General features: G+C 47.1%; 1 long non-coding RNA gene across 1 annotated transcript in view; it reads left to right on the top strand.

Moving 5' to 3' along the window:
- The first annotated feature begins 2,754 nt into the window (after positions 1-2,754).
- The window catches only part of LOC128340567 (uncharacterized), a 63,166-nt gene continuing 45,540 nt past the window's right edge, over positions 2,755-20,380 (top strand). Inside the window, exons 1-2 of the long non-coding RNA XR_008313803.1 lie at positions 2,755-3,046; positions 15,004-15,164. This is a non-coding gene — a long non-coding RNA (uncharacterized LOC128340567). The remainder of the gene's footprint in view (positions 3,047-15,003; positions 15,165-20,380) is intronic.

The raw sequence follows: 20,380 nt of genomic DNA, 5'->3' as shown, positions 1-20,380 counted from the left end.
CCTGCCTTCCCCAGCAGACAAGCAGCGGCCACCCTCCACACTGCCATGCCATGTGCCAACACGAGCGGCAGTGCAGTGATGGCAGGAGCTGAGAGCGGGAGGACTTCCCTCCTCCCACATCCCAGGGTGTCCCACAGCCATTCCTCCCCACCCCCCACCCCCGGTTCACTGCCGGAAATACCAGTGGGCCCGAGGGGAGCCTCTTAACCTAGCGGTGATTGCCCAGGCAATCGCCTGGAGCCCTGCCAGATTTATTTATTTTTTTACATTTATATCCCGCTCTTCCTCCAAGGAGCCCAGAGCGGTGTACCACATACTTGAGTTTCTCTTTCACAACAACCCTGTGAAGTAGGTTAGGCTGAGAGAGAAGTGACTGGCCCAGATTCACCCAGCTAGTTTCATGGCTGAATGGGGATTTGAACTTGGGTCTCCCCGGTCCTAGTCCAGCACTCTAACCACTACAGCACACTGGCTCTCTTAAAGATCTTGTCCCATCTTGGAGATGCTACCAGAGGGAACGTGGAACCTTCTGCTCTTCCCAGAGTGGCTCCATCCCTTAAGGGGAATATTTTACAGTGCTTAAACATCAAGTCTCCCATTCATCTGCAACCAGGGCAGACCCTGCTTAGCTAAGGGGACAAGTCATGCTTGGTACTACAAGACCAGCTCTCCTCTCCTCCTCCTCTCTCTCTCAGATGGTGGTTTTACTTTGGAAGGGCAGGTGTGCATTCACATATTGTCTAGATTTATATCAAATTCCCTGCAAGCTATGAGGGAGCACTCCATACACGATTCGGGTTTTTCGTTGCACATTGGAGCTTAGCTCAATTGATGCCCAGAGTAAAAAAAATCCACTTTTTGTGTTGGGTTTGAGGGCAAATTCAAAATATCCGATATGCCTCGTAACGCACAATATCTCACGCCTCTTAATCCTGCGGTGAAGCCTGTTCTCTGGGGAAGGCCCTGCTGAGGTTAAGCGAAACACTGGGTCAAAAAGTGGGGCTAGGCACGGGGGCAGCGCTAGGATCGGACTACCCTAGGCTAGGCTGCGTGTCTGAACAGTCTCAGTGTATATATCTAGTTTCAGCTCCGCAAATGCACATTTCATGAAGAGCGAAGCCAAGCCATCTTTCATGCCCCCACCCTGGAAAAGGATCTTTTTATGTTTCCAATGAACACCACTGGCAGTCAGGCCGTCTTGGACAGCAGTAATTTTCAGTCAGAGGATTGCCTTGAAAGCCTGGAAAGCCACAGAGTTAATAGGAACCAGGCAGAGAAAGCGAAGACTAAACCAAGAATCCATAGGCAGAACCTGCCAGGACAGCTCAGCTGTGTGAGGTCCGGCTGAGTCACGGATGGCCACAGATCAGGCTGGCACCTTCAGAGCCGGGGATCAGTTCGAGGCCTTGGCGCAGGCATGGCAGCCCAAGTTTTAAACTCCTCACGCACTTTTTGGAGTGGATTTTGCATCTGAGCCGGCTGTTGTGCCAATCGAGTGAGTCTGCTAAGGGAACATCCTTTTTATTATTATTATCATCATCATTTCTCAGTCCCTCCATATGTAAGTCCCTCATAAATATCATGGGAATTAATTTGTGCATGCCCCTGTTCTGTGCCAAGGCAGTGCTATGCATGATGCATCTTTATGCTTTCCGAGTCTATATAGTGTGTAAATCAGTCACTGTGGACTGATACGGGCAGTCCTTTGGGGAGTGCTACAAGAAGGAATAGTGAAGGAAGACATGCTTTGAAATGAGGGGAAGGACCCAGGTATGACTACATTAACGTGCAAACAGGGGCCTGGAAATAATGCACGCAATGAGGCATGCACAGGCTGGAAACAGGTACTGGTGGAAAGTGTCCATATTTGTTGTTTGTGGGAGCTGTTGACAGATCTTCTGAATTAAACGCTGTGAATATAAGAGAGAGAAGAGAAAGAAAAACATGCCGAGAAAGTTGCTGTAATTTATTAGCGCACTGAAGAAGCCCTTCACATTTAATCAGTTGCAGCTGTGTCACATTTGATCTATTCTTAGAAATGGATCTCATTAGGGATTACGTTACCCCCCCCATAGGTCTAAGCCATGAGGGAGAGTATACAGGATTTTTGGACCCCACACACAGTTCCTTTTCAGATGATAGTACCCCATATCATCTGGGGACTGCTCTGAAATGGACCTAGATCTCAGAGTTGCAAATGGTTCCCCACAAAGCATGCCACCAGCATATACCTCAGGGGTTCCCAGCAGGGGGTATTAGAACCTGTAGGGGTATTTGAAGGGCTCCTGGGGGGTTGTGACGAAAAGCAGATCCCCATCTTAGTCCAACTGTTTCTTGGGGACAGGGCCATCAAGCTACAGGCCTAAGCCTTTTTCACAGTACAAAGGAACATAGGAAACTGCCATATACTGAGTCAGACCATTGGTCATCTAGCTCAGTATTGTCTACATAGACTGGCAGTGGCTTCTCCAAGGTTGCAGGCAGGAATCTCAGCCCTATCTTGGAGAAGCCAGGGGGAGGGATCTTGGAACCTTCTGCTCTTCCCAGAGCGGCTCCATCCCCTGAGGGGAAGATCTTACAGTGCTCACATGTGGTCTCCCATTCAAATGCAACCAAGGTGGACCCTGCTTAGCTAAGGGGACAAGTCATGCTTGCTACCACAAGACCAGCTCTCCTGGATTGGCCAGTAGATAACCAGTTCAAACTGGATTCAGCTTAGACATGCTAGTTCAGCCCAATTAAGGAGGAGGGAGCTCCAGTTTAGAAGGGAAACTTCTATCCTGGATTGGCCAGTGTTACATCAGGGATACACTGACTCTTTCCTTTGGATCCCAGAGCTGTCAATCTCTGTAGGAGTGGGAAAGCCTTCCCTCTTTTCGTATCACTATAAAATAGGGGACGAGAACCCCTCCGTTTTATCATCAGTACAGTCTTGTGTTGCCAGCAACTAGGCACCTTGTCACCAGCTGCTACTTGTGTCCAGAAGGGGAGAAGCTGTAGGGATTAATGCTCCCTTAGCCAAGGATTGGTCTACTGCTAGTCTAAGGTAAAGCTTAAACCCCAAAGGGCTCACAATCTAAAAAGAAACATAAGATAGACACCAGCAACAGTCACTGGAGGTCCTGCGCTGGGGAGGGATAGGGCCAGTTACTCTCCCCCTGCTAAATAACGAGAATCACCACGCTCTTTGCCAAGTCAGCAGGGGTAATATACTGTTGTAATATACTGTTGTCTAGAACTGGGTTGTGGGTACTCTGGCTGTACAGTGCCTGTAAGTCCCAAACCAGACAGTTCTAGGTTGTTGAAGCCATGTCTAAGCCTGGTCAGTGGTTTTAGATCAGTCTTCAACTGGTGGCCGCCTACCTCGAAGGAACAGCATGCTCCTACTTTGGGATCAGAGCAAACTCTCTACTGAGGGTAGATCAGGAAAGCCTAGAGTAACACCCACCCCCATTTCATCACAGGAGTACTCAGAGCTGTCTTGTCTCTCTACACTGCAGCCGCAATATTTATTTCCCATCTGAGAATTGCTGGCTTGAAGTCCGTGAATCACCAGCGATATGTCCGCTGCAGAAGGGGAGGGAGGAGAATAAAGACCCTTCTTTTCTGCTTGGCTGGCTACATGCTGAAGCTCAGTGTAGTCTTCCCCTCAGCCTGACAGACTTCAGAAAATTAGCACTGTGCAGTGGGGAAATGACTTGACTAGCAAGCCCGAGGTTGCTGGTTCGAATAACTTCTTGGAGGAGAGGTCTAGCCCTACTAGTCGGAACGCTATAGGCCACCTCCAGCCTCAGAGGCAGGATGCCTCTGAATACCAGTTGTAGGGGAGTAACAGCAGGAGAGAGGGCATGCCTTCTACTCCTGCCTGTAAGCTCCCAGTGGCATCTGGTGGGCCACTGTGTGAAACAGAACGCTGGACTAGATGGGCCATGGATCTGATGCAGCAGGGCTGTTCTTATGAATCTCCGCTGGTATGTTTCCCAGACTATGGAAAATATTGGGCAGCAGCGATATAGGAAGATGCTGAAAGGCATCATCTCATACTGCGCGGGAGTAGGCAATGGTAAACCCCTCCTGTATTCTACCAAAGGCAACCATAGGTCTCTGTGGTCGCCAGGAGTCAACACCGACTCAACAGCACACTTTACCTCTACTCCATTGAAATGAATATGACCATTAATTTCAGTCAGACCGCTTATGAGTACCTTAGTATGGATGTGAGCCGGTGAGTATAGTATCCTGTCTCCCTAACTGTAACACGTAAATTTGCATGTGCTTACGCATTCATCACCCCAACAAACACACTAAAAGTCTCTATGGGGTACCTGAGCTGCAGGTTTGTGGCAAAAGAGGTACATTTATTTAAAAGGGTTGGAAACCCCTGTCATACTGTATTTAACTGAAAACAAGACTAGATTTTTTTCCAAGTTCTTTGATGTTAGAACTCAGGGGGTCATCTTAAATTCAGAATTCTTTCCCTTTGGGGTAAATATAGGTATAACCCATATTTAACTTCAAATTTTTAAGTGGCTCATCTTAAATTCAGACTAATCTTGTATTCAGGTAAACAGGGGTACATGATCAGAAGCAGTGGTACAGTGAAAGGGGCTCCACCACCTGAAGAGTCCCACAGAGTCTTGGGCCCTGAATAATTCTGCAAGTCTAGTGCAGCTATGCATGATGGCAAATGTAGTCTACCATGCAGACTGCACAGATGATTCCTCTCCATCAGCTATGTGCATGGAGCAACATAGTCTGCTCTATATGGACTAAACAGTATACAGGTGAAACTCGGAAAATTAGAATATCGTGCAAAAGTCCATTAATTTCAGTAATGCAAATTAAAAGGTGAAACTGATATATGAGACAGATGCATTACATGCAAAGCGAGATAAGTCAAGCTTTAATTTGTTATAATTGTGATGATCATGGCGTACAGCTCATGAAAACCCCAAATCCACAATCTCAGAAAATTAGAATATTACATGGAACCAAGAAGACAAGGATTGTAGAATAGAACAATATCGGACCTCTGAAAAGTATAAGCATGCATATGTATTCAGTACTTGGTTTGGGCCCCTTTTGCAGCAATTACTGCCTCAATGCAGCATGGCATGGATGCTATCAGCCTGTGGCACTGATGAGGTATTATGGAAGACCAGGATGCTTCATTAGCGGCCTTCAGCAATTCTGCATTGTTTGGTCTCATGTCTCTCATCCTTCTCTTGGCACTGCCCCATAGATTCTCTATGGGGTCAGGTCAGGTGAGTTTGCTGGCCAATCAAGCACAGTACACTGTATACTTTTCAGAGGTCCGATATTGTTCTATTCTTCAATCCTTGTCTTCTTGGTTCCATGCAATATTCTAATTTTCTGAGATTGTGGATTTGGGGTTTTCATGAGCTGTACACCATGATCATCACAATTATAACAAATTAAGGCTTGACTTATCTCGTTTTGCATGTAATGCATCTGTCTCATATATCAGTTTCACCTTTTAATTTGCATTACTGAAATTAATGGACTTTTGCACGATATTCTAATTTTCCGAGTTTCACCTGTAGATGGAGGGAATTAGATAGGTCTCAAAAGTGCATCCAAACTCTAAAATATATACAGGCCTGGTCCATGCAGTGATTTGAATCAGTAACCCACATTTAATGTGGGTTACTGACATTTGCATGATTGTGTAAACCCACACCAAAGCAGGAATCTCAGATTCATCTTGAACTATAAACCACTTTGGCATGGGTTCACACAATCATGCTAATGTCAGTAACCCACATTAAACCCAGATTCAAATGATTGTGTGATCTGGGGCACAGTATGACACACAATCTTAGGAACATAGGAAGCTGCCATATACTGAATCAGACCATTGGTCTATCAAGTTCAGTAGTGTCTTCACAGACTGACAGCGGCTTCTCCAAGGGTACAGGCAGGAATCTCTCTCAGCCCTATCTTGGAGAAGCCAGGGAGGGAACTTGGAACCTTCTGCTCTTCCCAGAGCAGCTTCATCCCCTGAGGGGAATATCTTACAGTGCTCACACACCAAGTCTCCCATTCAGATGCAACCAGGGCCGACCCTGCTTAGCTAAGGGAACAAGTCATGCTTGCTACCACAAGACCAGCTCTCCTCTTGCTGTGCTGAGCCCCCAACTCTAGCCACTGGGAGAGTTTTCTCAATCAGAAGGGATACCACTAACCTGTGACATTTGCAACAAATTAAATTGTAAACCCAGATGACCAAATCTGGGGGTGGGGCCATAGCTTAGGAACATAGGAAACTGCCATATACTGATTCAGACCATTGGTCTACCTAGCTCAGTATTGTCTTCACAGACTGGCAGCGGCTTCTCCAAGGTTGCAGGCAGGAATCTCTCTCAGCCCCATCTTGGAGAAGCCAGGGAGGGAACTTGAAAACTTCTGCTCTTCCCAGAGCGGCCCCATCCCCTGAGGGCAGGTGCGGGCCTTGAACGCACCTCTGGGGGGAGGCGGGCAGCTTCTTTAAGTGTAAACGGAGCCGGTGCTCCGTGCTGCCCAGCAGCCCCTGGGGCGAGGAATTGCCTCCGCCACTCACCTGGCCACTGGCGGGGGCTCGCCTCCATGGGAGCCAGGTGAGTGGCGGAGGCGATTCCCCGCCGCCGGGGCTGCTGGGCGGCACGGAGCACCGGCTCCGTTTACACTTAAAGAAGCCGCCCCCAGAAGCGTGTTCACGGCCTGCGCCTGCCTGAGGGGAATATCTTAGTGCTCACATTTCTAGTCTCCCACTCATATGCAATCAGGATGGACCCTGCTTAGCTAAAGGGACAAGTCATGCTTGCTACCACAAGACCAGCTCTCCTCTCCTAGCCGGGTCATGTCATCTTAGCCATGCCATGTGGAATTCACACCCATGTGAAGATCTCTTTACTTCAGGGACTGGCAACTGGCAGCTCCTGGGCCAAATCTGACACAATGATGATTGCTGGTGGTCCCACCATTCACCTTTGTCCTTCTGTTGGCAAGCAGACACTTTTTAGTGTCAGCTGACCTATTCAGAGCTGACATGAGGAGGAAGAGGAGGAGAAGGAGGAGGAGGAAGTGGCCGCAGAACTGGAAAAAAATAAAAACAAAAACGCAGAGGTTGCGCCAGCCACATATTTATTAGAGTCTCCCTTGTGGTAGCAAGCATGCATTGTCCCCTTTGCTAAGCAGGGTCTGCCCTGGTTTACATTTCAATGGGAGACTACATATGAGCACTGTGGGATATTCCCCTTAGGGCAGGGCTGCTCAGCTTCAGCCTTCCTGCAGATGTTGGCCTACAACTCCCATAATTCCTGGCTATTGTCCACTTTGACTGGGGATTATGGGAGTTGCAGTCCAAAAACAGCTGGGGGGCCTAAGTTGAGCAGGCCTGCCTTAGGGGATGGTGCTGCTTTGGGAAGAGCACCTGCATGCCTGCATGCAGAAGGTTCCAAGTTCCCTCCCTGGCATCGCCAAGATCAGGCTGAGAGAGACTTCTGCACGAAACCTTGGAAAAGCTGCTGCCAATCTGTGCAGACAATACTGAACTAGATGGACCAATTCTGACTTGGTATAAGTCAGCTTCCTATGTCCCTATGAGGGAAGTAGCATGACCCCTCATTCTTGTGCTTAGCCCTATAGTGGTTCACCATGCAATCTAGTTCCAGAGAACCGTTTTGCTTAGCAGCAACTGGATTAAATATGCAGTGAAAATATGGAGAATAAGTGCCTTTTTTGTGAATGCGAAATCCAGCCATTTAATCATGCTTGCCATATGGAATAGAGGGTTTATGCTTACATAGGTTGAGAATAAAACAAACAAAGAAAGAGTACCTGCAGATGTTTTCAATTAGCACATAATAGATAAGAACAAGTACATGGGGGTCTTTCTTTCTTTCTTTCTTTCTTTCTTTCTTTCTTTCTTTCTTTCTTTCTTTCTCGGAATAAGAGAGGTGGAAATCTGACCAACATAGTCTAAGTAGCAGCAAAATAAAATTCAAGTTATATTTCATGTTGGCAGAGGCATCTTGTTGAGTTTTTTTAAAGTGATTTGGAAGACTGGATTCCCCATGTTCTTCTTCCAAGTTTTGCAGAAGCTGATTTTATTCAATAATCTGTTAATCAGAATAACAACCCATATTTTGTTAGCTGTAAGCTCATTTAGTTTTTTTCTTAACCAGCAGGGGATTTCTTGAAAGGAATATAAGAGGGTGCTGATTTAACTTAGGGCCAAACTAACAAAACTGCTGAAAAGCCACAAGGCATGTTCTGGAGGGGAGAGATGGTATACAGGAGAAGGGTGCTTAACTTTCCACTTGCACTCCCCTGCTCCAGCTGTTTTTTCCCAGATGGAGCACCCAGAAGTGTGTTTGTCATCACTGGGGGGAAAGTGTCTGGAAGAGGAGAGTAGGGATGTGCACAAACTGGTTCACAAACTGGTTCAGAGGCCCTTTTCTGGACATCTGGACCATTTGGATGTGCCAAAATTGAAACTGGAGGCCCTTTCACCTCTGGTTTCATGTTATGTGTGAATGCGGCCTACCTCTTTGGCCTCTCCCTCCTTCTAACCTACTGTTGAATATCTCGTTTATGCCTTGGAGATTCGTAGATATCTTGCTAAAGTGACCAACAAATGCCACCTTTGAATCACTATATCCAGGGCAAACCATTGCCAGTCATATAGATCAGGGATCCTCAGCATTGGGTCCCCAGATGTTATAATCCCCAGCCCCCATGGCCTTTGGTTGGGGATTATGGGAGTTGAAGTCCAATAACATCTGTGGACCCAAATTTGAGAATCGTTGATACGGATGATACCGAGTTAGATGGAACAAAGTTCTGACTGAGTATATGGCAGCTTCCTAAGTTCCTAAAAATCCCTTGTGCCATAGGCTCAGGGGAGGAGAGCTGCTCTTGTGGTAGAGAGAGTGAATTGTCCCCTTTGCTAAGCAGGGTTTGCCTTCTTTGCATTTGTATGGGTGACTACATGCGAGCTCTGTATGATATTCTCCTCAGGGGATGGGGCCGTAGCTCAGTGGAAGAGCATCTGCATGCCAAAGGTCTCAGGTTCACTCCTTAGCATCTCCAAATAGGGCTGAGATGAGAGACTCCTGCCTGAAGCCTTGGATAGCCACTGCCAGTCAGTGTAAACTGTACTGAACTAGCTGGACCCATGATCTGACTTGGTATAAGGCAGCCTCCTATGTTTCTAGGGTTTTGATATTTTGATAAGTTGTTTGATCAGCTTTGTTGATAAGGGCCTTTCACTTGGTGAAACTCTGGCAATAAATAAATTTGTACACTTCCCAGAGATGTACATATCAGGTGGTATAAAAATATGATTGATAAAAAGAAAGAAAGAAAGAAAGAAAGAAAGAAAGAAAGAAAGAAAGAAAGAAAGAAAGAAAGAAAGAAAGAAAGAAAGAAAGGCGATTAAGGGAAATGGTGCCAATGGCTTCAACTATGTCATTCCAACTTTTCAAGGATCTGCTTGAAGATGCACATATTAAATACAAAGCCAATTCTCCCCCCCGCTCCCCGCCGTCACCACAATTTTTCATATTGGTGAAAGAGTTTACCCTTCTGCTCCTTAACACAGGCATAGGCAAATTGTATCTCAGGTCAGAAGAAATGATCCTCAGTTTCTCCCAATGCAATGATTTCCAGTCCTATGACAATAACCGGGGGTTAATTGATTGAACATGGGCAGGGTGGGGGGGCAAATATCCATGGTCCACTGAGGGAGGGGGCACTCACTGGGAAACAGCCTGTTCTTCACTCTCCCTTCCTGCCTACCTGGCCGATTGGCAAGTGCTGGCTCCTGATCAGGGTATGGGGAGTGTGTGATATTATTTGCATAGGACTGAGAGAAAAGGCATGTTGAGGAGGATATGTTTTTCACCATGTCCATACAATTATTTTGCAACAAAGTTGTGGTGGGGTGGGAGGGAGAGAAGGAAGCAGCAAGAACCAAGGGCCATCTTCACTTCTTGTTCCAGGGCCCACTTCAGCCTTGCTGTGCCCCTGACGATGACATTTCAGTTCCTTAATCATGGAAAAAGTTTTCACAGATGCAGCAATCTAAAGAACAAAAATTGCTGACAACAGACAGCCTAAGTTTTCACTCCCAGTTAGCTCATCTTTGAAGGCAAGGCGGGAGTGGGGGAAAGGTTCAGGTGCCTTTGACAATCGCAGAAGCCTATTAATGGCACCAGAGAGGCAGGGAGACTTCACCAGATAACTAAATCCATTGATCTCTAATCCTTGGGGCCTTCCACCGACTCTGGAAGGGTTGCTCGCATGGCTTCTGTCCAGAAGCTCCAACTGCCAAAAAACACTTAGTTCTTCAGCAGCCAAACAAAGAGGACTGCTCCGCATGTGGGAACAACATGAAAAAGAAGTGGCTTTTCCCCCCGTTTAGCCTGATGAGCATCAGCACCGAGCAGGCTGATATTAAAATGAAATGGCAGAAATTCTCAAGCATCTCTTCGAAGGGGGACAGAGAATGTTGTGTGTGAGAGAGAGGGGGTGGGGGGAATGGACTTGTGTGTACTAATTAAAAGAGACTGGCTTGCACTTCAGGATTCCTCCGCTGTACGTTTTCTCTCAAGAGCTCTAGTTCAAAACCTTCCTGAGGGGAGACATTACTATTCATGTGCATTTCTTGCAGGCTGAAGACATTCAAAAGGGAGCACCATTGAAGGTAGATGCATTTTGCCTTCTGTTTAGACATAAACGCAGCAGTTATGCATATGGATTAGCAATTATGCTCTGCCTCGGTGGCAGAAGAGTTTAAGAAACTATTAGGGAAATAGTGAAGTATCTGTGGCTACCCATTAGTCCAAATTCACAATCATGCTTTACTGCATCTCAGTCTCTCTTTGTCGCTGTGTAAATAGAATGTGGTTTGGAACAAATGCCAAACGGAGGAATATATTAGACATGTAGAAATCTGTGCAGATTCGTGGAAATCAGCTTTTTGGTGTCTATGTATGCATTTTTTTTCTGTGCCCAGTCTTCTTTAAGTTTGTTCTGCAGTCCACGGTTTAAATACATTGGCAGTACTTACATACACCATTCACAACACAGTGGCTGACAGTCACACTAACTGTGCATGTGTGAAATAGGTAGAAGTGACCCCGCTGTGGAGAGCTTTATGAGCTCTGCAATGGCCAGGCTACAAGGTGTGTGGGGGTGATTTTCGTCCATCTCTCCTTCCCTCCAAAGATGCCCTGAAGCACATGAAAATATGCCCCTGAGTGTTGTGCATCCCTCAGGGACATATTTTCAGGTGGCACAGGGCATTTCTTGGGTAAGTCTGGCAAAAATCCCCCCTTCAGCAATGGACACTGTGGAGCCCATGAAGCTCTCCACAAAGAGTTTCGTCTCTTCTGCCTACTCCACACAAGCATTGGCAACATTCACACATAATGCGGAACCACAGCTAAATGGGGTTGGAACTCCGTTATGTCTGAATGCACGCAATTGCGCCTTTGCGGCAAAAGCAACCTGTGGTTTGCCTCTCCGAACTCCAATTTGAACCTTTGGTTCGTAGAAGTTTCACCACCCCAATCTGAGGTTTGGTGGTGGTGGTGGTGGCATTACATCCTAATTTGGAAGAATCAATAACCATGGTTTCATTTGCTTTCTAGAGCCTCGATCATAGAGACAGCAGCAGCACAGGCCTGCCTGAGATCGTGCCCGCTTCACGTCTTCCGTGCTTCTTGCTGGCCGCCTCTCCGAGCACTAGCTCTGCTTCTCCTGTCTCCAGTCCAATAAAGCGGTTGTGCCCAGCAACAGGGATGCTGCCAAGTTCCATCCCAAGCTTCAAAGCCAGTCAAATGGCAAGAAGGGCATGCCCTCTTCCAACTCTGTTCCTTACTTCCCCCCCTTCTGGCAATGCAGAGACAAAGAGGAGGGGGTGTCAAGATGGGCACTAAGTGATTTGCTTTCCAAAAAATGAAGTGGCAATGATGTATTTTCACAAGCACACTCCTTTGAGCTGGTAACACAGGCAGGGCACCCCATTAGAGTGCTAGGACCGAAACATATGGCAGGCTGGGGATACCCAGGGTCATGCTTAAAAGGCAGCCCCAAACTAGGGATTCTTGAATGGCCACAGTCTTTTTTTTTTTTTTTTACAATGATGTTGGGGAAGGGGGGCCCAGACCCTGCCCCTTGGGAAGGCTTGGTCCTTAGGCCTTGGTCCCCCTTTGGGTGGTCCCTAACTCATGAGAAGGGCTGGGCAGCAGGATCAGCATTGCTCCTGTGAAAAGAGTGATTCCTCATATGTGATGAGGATGGTTGTGGACCACTCACTCATAAGAGTGTAAGGCCATGGGGATACCCCTTCACAACTCATGAGAAGCATCAGCTGTGGGACCAGGGGTGTCAGACAGAATCACTAATCATGTCTGATGGCAATACCCCTTCTCTCATGGACATCTCTATCACGGGAGTGCCAGACCATGGGGGCTGGATGGCAGATGCCACCCAGCAGGGCTCTATATAACAAAGCCATGGGGACAGGTACCCTGGCAGCAGCTCTCACTGGAGTGTCAAAAGATCCTTTGGGTGCATGAAAAGGCTTCCTAAGAGTGGAGGAGGCTGCAGTGCAAACTTATATTGTTAACTAGGGATGTGCATGGAACCGGCTGGCCTGGTTCGATCCGGCACCTCCTCGAACCGCCCCCCGCCCGGTTTCATCCGGTCCAGAGGGGTTCGCGAGCTTAGTTTTGCTTTTTGTTTTTTATATTTTTGTACCTTTTACTCCCCTCGGGGGAGGGGATGTTCCTGGAGGCGGTGGCGGGGGGTGGTGTCCACGGAGATTCCATCTCCCCCGCTGGCCTTTGAAATCACCCCCTCGCCCAGTTCAGCCACTCTTCGGCTGGTTTTCAGCCTTCACCTGGTGGCCTGGTGGCCATTATAGAGGCCATGCACCTGTGCACATGGCCTCCATACTGGCTGCCAGGCCTCTGGGTGAAAACTGGCTGAAGAGCAGATGAACCAGCCAAGGGGATGATTTCAAAGGTTGGCGGGGGGAGGGGAACCTCCATTGCCTCCAGAAACTCCCCCGAGGGGAGTAAAAGGTACAAAAATGTAATTTTTAAAAACAAAACTAAGCTCGTGACCGCCCCCCCAAAAATGGGGGGGGTTCGGTCCGGATTCGGAATGTGAGAGATGGAAGCGACCTCAGAGGTCTTCTAGTCCAATTTCCTGCTCAGTGCAGGAATCTCCTACAGCACCCCTGTGCCTGACTGATGAACTGATGAAGAGCCAGATCGAGTCAGCAGCTTCATAGGACAATGGGGACCCCTATTGGCTCTTTATGTCCCTTGATCCCGGCTGAGATGATAACTGCAATACCACCCTCTGGCCATCTGAAGTGGTGGTGCTGTTGCTCAGTGGAGAGCAGGGCCTCCGACATCTCTTCTGGTAAGCTACAGTGGTGCAAAGAGTAAGCCACTCAGTGGTCCCTGATTTGAGACCTCTGGCACCTTTTGCATGGATGCACAGAGTTTCCTTAATGGAAATCGTATCGTGCTCCTGGTCTAGCCAGCAGTCTTTGGATGAATTCAGATGAAATAGGAAACTGGAGGTCCCTTTGCCTCCGGTTTCCGAAGCTGCACGTTCCAATTAAAGAGTTAAGGGTGAAACGGGACCTGAGGTTTCCCTTGCCAAACTCTTCTCTGAACCTTCGGTCTGAGTGGAGTTTTGCTGTCCTTTACTCTGGTTTTGTGGTGCCAGCGTTACATCCGAATGCTGGCACCACAGTTTGGGCTCCATGGAACCGGAGCTGTGGGGTGAAGCCCTTCCCTAACTCCAGCCCTTCCCTAACTCCAGTCAGCTCCCTTGCCTCTCTGCAGTCTGCAGAGAAGCAGCTTTGCTCATCATCCAAATGCAGACGAGAGAGCGGGAAGAGTGGGGACATGGAACCACGGGTCCATTGGACCCGTGGTTCCGCATTACATCTGAAATGGGCCTCTCTGTATTGCTGGGCTGCTGCAAGTGGACAGTAAATCCAGGAAGATGTGGGAAGGGGTTGTGTCTCCACCTGGTTTATCATAATCCCCAGCATTATTATTCGTTACTTTAGAGCAGGGGTGGGCAAACATAGCCCTCCAGCTGTTTTTGAATGACAATTCCCAGCACCCACAACTAAATAAATGGTGTCTGGGAATGCTGGGAGTTGTAGTCCAAAAACAGCTGGAGGGCCAAGTTTTCCTATCGATGCTTTAGAGTGAGAATGAGATGGGCTAGTCTGCAGCATTCTGTTCCAAGAACTTAGTCTCAGCATATCGGGGTGGGTGAGGGGGGGGGGAGAAAGAAAGAAAAAGAAGAGAAAGATTGATTGTGATTATAGACTAGCAAGTAATGTTTACAGTTTGAGGCAAGAGAGCATGTTAGAGCCCATGGAACAATTGTTTGTCCTACATTTACAAGTTGGAGGGCAGGGTTTTCTCTGTGACACAGTCGGTTTCATTTGAAATGATCTTGCCCTCCCTTGTTTGAGTGGAGGTTCTCAAAGCAGGCAGGAGAAAGAATTGTTTTATAGCTGCTTTCCTCATAAACACAAAGCAACCTTATGTAGATTTAACTAAGAGTTTATTCAAAAAACATTGTCATTTTCTCCTTCCCCTCCCCCTCCCTTTTCTTTCTGATTCCACACCCCTCCCCCCCCCACACATGCTCTCTATGGGATCCTCACTGGGACAAACTTCTAATTAACAAAACATAAAAGTTTGCTAGAAAGAACACAACAAGAATCCTCCGGAATATTGTCAAATCCTGCCTGGCCCTTGGAAATGCTACAGATGTTCATTTCTTCTGGTTATATGTAATATGATTCAGAAAACGTGGTTTACTAATAAAATTCCCCTCCCCCCCCACGCATTCAAGAATGGTATATAGATAACCATTTATCTATATACTATTTAGATAGTGTTTGTTCCCTTTTTTCCTTCCTTCCTTCCTTTCTTCTTCTTCTTCTTTTTGCAGTTCAAGATTTGGCCTGCTGAGCAGACATTGATTTTGCATGGTAGAATAACTCATCAGATTTTTGGCAGAGGCCCAGAGACGAAGTGGCTGATTAGACTGTGGACGCACCTGAGTGCACAACCGAAGACAGCCCCCTGGATACCTTACTCATGTTTTCACAGGTGTGTTTCAGCTAAATTAGTAATGGGAGCTCACCTCTGATTCCTTCTCCCTTCTGGCTCAACCAAAGTGTGTGAGTGCGCGCGCACACAGACACAATATTCCAAAGGATTTTGGAATTCTAGAAGGCTGATGAAGAGAGGCTGAAATAATAGGGCACAGATAGTTAGAGAAAATAGAGCTAGTGAGTGGAGGCAGAGCGGGTAACAGAAGTGCTTGAATGTAAGAAAAGGCTGTTGTAGGGCAGGGCTGCACAACTCAAATGCCCTAGTGGGCTGGGACCATCCACAGGGGCCGAGGTCAAATCGTGTGCAGTGTGCAGGGGCTGAGGTCAAATATTTAGCACATTGTTACATTAAAATTAAATATTATTAGTTACTTGTGGTTCTATTCAGCCTGCCAATGGACTCATGGTTTTAACCAAGGATAGTGGCCAGAGAATAGGTCCTGACCCTGCTCAATCAGTGGGGCCCCTAGAGTACTTGCCAGCCCCCCAAAAATGCCAAGTCCTCTCCTCTCCCTAAATTGTTGTTGCTTTCAGGCTGCAATGCTAGGCATGCTTACATGGGAGTAAGCCTCACTGGGCGCACCATGGAGCATATTTCTGAGAAATCATGCACAGCATGGCGCTATAAGGCAGTTTCCAGCTCCTGTGTTGCTGAAGGATACATTGGGGGGGGGGATAGTCCCTGCAGGCCAAATCGGGCCCCCGGGTCTTACGTTGTGCAGGCCGGTTGTAGGGCAATATAGTTGGTTTCAGGAAGCGTTGGGGTTAATCCCTTAGTCCACATTCCCAACCAGACACAAATGTTCATCTCATGCAGTTGTCCTTGCTCAATTCCCATTATATGTTTAGTGTTGCTGTTCTTATGTTCCCCACCTTCTGTTATCCCCCCCTTCTCCCCTTCCCTCTGCAGTTTTCCACACTGTTGAAATGTAGAATTTAACTGCTTGGGGCACGGACCTGGAGTGTGTGTGAGTGAGTGCGAGTGAGTGTGTGTTTGCTTTTTAAATTGCCATGTGGATTGGTGGTACTATACCAATTAGCAATTGTAGGTTGTGGTCTGTGAGCACATGATATAGCCCTGTTTCCAAAGCTAAGAAGGCCTTGATCTGGCCAGTGCCTTGAATTTTATGATGGAAGAAAGGCAAGAGAGATAAATAGAATCTCCCTTTTTAAAAAAATAAAACATTCTCTGTGATCAGAGGAGGTCAATATGAACAGTGGGTTGCTGGCCAAGTCTGGGCATTTATTTAAGACATTTATATTTTGTTTTTTTGATACACAGAAATCTACAAAGTAGCTTATAAAAATAATGATGGAACAGTTTTCCTTCAGGACCACCTTTGCCCATATGAGCCTGCCCAGGGCCTAAGATTGGTGTCATGGGCTCTATTCTTTGGCACACTAATAACTCAGATTTGATTAGCAGGTGCTAGGGACAGGGTCTTTTGGTGGTAGCACCACCAGTGGAATTTTCTTTCTCTGAGAAATCCACCAGGTCACATCTTTTTCTGACTTTTGCAATAGACTTGAAAGATGTTTTATTACATAAACGATTTCCATGGTTAATGTTACCTTCTGTCCTGGTTCCTTGTAGAGTTGTGTGAACCGGCTTGATTTGAACCATGGTTCGAATTGAGTTGGCCTGGTTCAGCCAGTCCAAGTTCAAACTGGCCCGGCCCTGTTTCTAAGAACCAGTTTGTGGGCTGGTTCCAGGGTACCTGTAAAAGGGAATCCTTGAGAATTCCCCTTTAGAAATAAAGGGGGCATCCTTAATTCCTATCCTAAAGGTGCTGGGGACTGGCGAGAGAAAAGGGCCTCCGTAACTTTTGGCAGCAAGGCAGCTGTGGAGACATCGAAGGTGGTAGGTGGCAGGGGCTTCTCCAAGCCCCCTGTTGGCCTCCTGGATGACAGCCCGAGCCTGCTGTGGCCTGGTTTGGGCTTCCACTCCATTATGGTGACCTCAAGGCATGCATGGAGACCATTTGCATCACTACACAATTTGCGTGGTAGCACAAATGGCCTCTGTGTGTGTGTGGAGGTCACAAAAATGGCCTCCACATGTGCACAGAGGCCCCATCTGGTCTGCAGTCAGCCTGGGCTGTCATTCAGGAGGTTGGCGGGGGCTCCTCTGATGTCTCTGCTGCTGCCTCTGCTAAAGGTATGGAGGCCCCTTTCTCTTGCCACCCTCCCCCCCCCCCAGCAGCTTTAGCATAGGGATTAAGGATATCCCCTTTACTTGTAAAGGGGAATCCTCAAGGATCCTCAATCTCTGAACCGGCCTGCGAACTGGGCCAGTTCAGTTCAAATCCAGTCAAACTGGGCCGGCTGAAGCCTGAAGCCAAACTGGGCTGGTTCGGTACAAATCCAATCTGGATTAGCACGGAACTGGCCAAACAGCCGGTTCACACATTCCTAACTTCTTGATAGATTTTCTCTTCCGTTATGGTCTATTTGTTTACCTTGTTGATTTTAATTATTGCTGCTACAATATGATGCTTTTTGTTATTTTGAACTGTGAGCCACCTTGGGTAATTTTTATTTTTAAAGGTGGGATAGAAATATGTTAAATAAATATATACACATGAATACTAAACAAACAAACACAAAAATACAGCATGCACAATTGTACACAAATGAATCACTTGTGGATCCCAAGCACACTCTTTGAAACAAAATGTTCTATACCTGATGTTTATAAACAAAATAGAGAAGCAGGAAATAGAAATAGAGTCTTGGGGAAAACTGATTATCTAGACCCACTTCAAACTGGCTTCCGGGAGGGCTATGGGGTGGAGACTACCTTGGTCGGCCTGATGGATGATCTCCAGTTGGGAATTGACAGAGGAAGTGTGATCTGTTGGTCCTTTTGGACCTCTTGGCGGCTTTTGATACTATCGACCATAGTATCCTTCTGGAAAGTCTGAGAGTGCTGGGGGGTGGGAGGAACTGTTTTACAGTGGTTCTGCTCCTACCTCTCGGACAGATTCCAGATGGTGTTGATTGGAGACTGTTGCTCTTCAAAATCTGAGTTTAAGTATGGTGTCCCTCAAGGCTCCATACTCTCTCCAATGCTTTTCAACATCTACATGAAACCACTGGGAGAGATCGTCAGGAGATTTGGAGCGGGATATTATCAGTACGCTGATGACACTCAGATCTATTTCTCCATGTCAGCTTCTTCAGGAGATGGCATATCTTCCCTGAATGCCTGGCTGGAAGCAGTAATGGGCTGGATGAGGGAGAATAAACTGAAACTGAATCCAGATAAGACTGAGGTACTTATTGTGTGGGGTCAGAACTCCAGAGACTATTTTGAGCTACCGGTTTAGGACAGGGGCACACTTCCCAAAAAGGAACAGGTTCACAGTCTGGGAGTACTTCTGGATCCACACTTCTCCCTGGTTTCTCAGGTTGAGGCGGTGGCCAGGGGTGCTTTCTATCAGCTTCGGCTGATACATCAGCCACGTCCGTTTCTCGAGATCAGTGACTTCAAAACAGTGGTACATTTGTTGGTAACCTCCACACTTGACTTCTGTAATGCACTCTACATGGGGCTGCCTTTGTATGCAGTCCAGAAACTTCAGTTGGTTCAGAATGCGGCAGCCAGGTTGGTCTCTGGGTTATCTCGGAGAGACCACATTATTCCCTTGCTACAATGGCTGCCAATAGGTTTCCGGGCAGAATACAAAGTGCTAGTTATAAAGCCCTAGTTATAAAGCCCTAAACGGCTTAGGCCCTGGGTATTTAACAGAACGTCTTCTTCGTTATGTGCCCCACCCAGGGGCATAGCAAGGTTGGAGTGGGCCCAGAGACAAGATTTTAAAATGGTCCCCCCTCACTGAAGCTCAGCTCATGAAGTAGAAATCTTAAATGAAGCTGAACAGTGGTAACAAAAACCATATATATATATATATCCCCCCTACTAGAGAAGGACATGCTGTTCTGGTAGCTCCAGGTCTTAACACGCACATTAATTTCGGAGGATGAATACACCTGAAGGAAGCTCGGGCAGGTGCACGGCTGGAGGAGTCAGTCATGTGACTTGCCTCTGGGGTCCCCCAAGGCAGGGGGCCCCCAGACAACTGACTCCCCTTGCCTTATTATAGTTACACCCCTGGCCCCACCGCCCGCTGAAGTCACTTGAGCAGGACCATCTCCAGTTACCGCCAGCTCGTCTTGTGGCTACATGGAGACGGGCCTTCTCGATTGCTGTCCCGAGATTGTGGAATGCGCTCCCTGCTGAGATACGATCCTCCCCATCTCTAACTATTTTGTAAAAAACATTTGAAGAGCCATCTCTTCATCCAAGCCTTTTCAGCTTTTTTAATTTGTAGGTTTTAATTTTATGCTGTTTTTAAATTGTTAAACTGTTTTAACCTTTTGTATTTGTTTCAGGTTTCTTTATGTCACTGCTAACCGCCCAGAGACGAAAGTTTGGGTGGTATATTACTTAAATAAATAAATAAATAAATAAATAAATAAATAAATAAATAAAGGGCAAGATGAGCCTTCTGGGGAGCAATTCTCGTATTCAGAGCCTTGGTGCCACCTCAAAAAGGCCTAACTTCATATCACCACACTTTCGTTCTCTGATAGTGGAAGAACATGGAACAGAGCATCCTTATATAATTTAAGTTTGTGAGTGAGGAAATACTTGAGGAGGCAGTACCCAGGTCCCCGACTGTTTGGGGTTTTAAGAGTCAAACCCAGCACCTCTAGTCTTGTGATTGCTTTTCCATGCCAAGTAGTTGTTGGCTTCTGTCTCTGTCTGTGTCCCATTGTCCCTGACCATCTTGACACCTTGGACATGTCGGGTAAGGCCCCACCCTCCTGAAAGCTCTATCTTGAGTTGTTAGGGACCCCTTTTAAGTTGTTTGGAACCCTCTCAGGGATCCTGACTCCCAGTTTGTCCTAAGGGGAATATCTTTCAGTGCTCACACATGTTGTCTTCCAGTCAAACACAAACCAGGGTAGACCCTGCTTAACAAATGGGACAATTCAGGCTTGCTACCACATCCCCTGCTAACTGAGCAAAGAGGCACCTGTTTAAAGTGATGATTCTCTTTATTTAGCAGGGGGAGAGCAACTGGCCCTATCCATCCCCAGCACATCATCCCTCCAGAGGCTGTTGCTGATGCATTTCTTGTGTTTCTTTTTTAGATTGTGTGCCCTTTGGGGACAGGGAGCCATTTCATTCCTATCTGTCTATCT

Source organism: Hemicordylus capensis, chromosome 1, assembly GCF_027244095.1.
Source record: "Hemicordylus capensis ecotype Gifberg chromosome 1, rHemCap1.1.pri, whole genome shotgun sequence".
Classification (NCBI taxonomy): domain Eukaryota; kingdom Metazoa; phylum Chordata; class Lepidosauria; order Squamata; family Cordylidae; genus Hemicordylus; species Hemicordylus capensis.
Note: the sequence above shows the minus strand (reverse complement) of the source record. Positions and strands in the feature narration are given on the sequence as shown.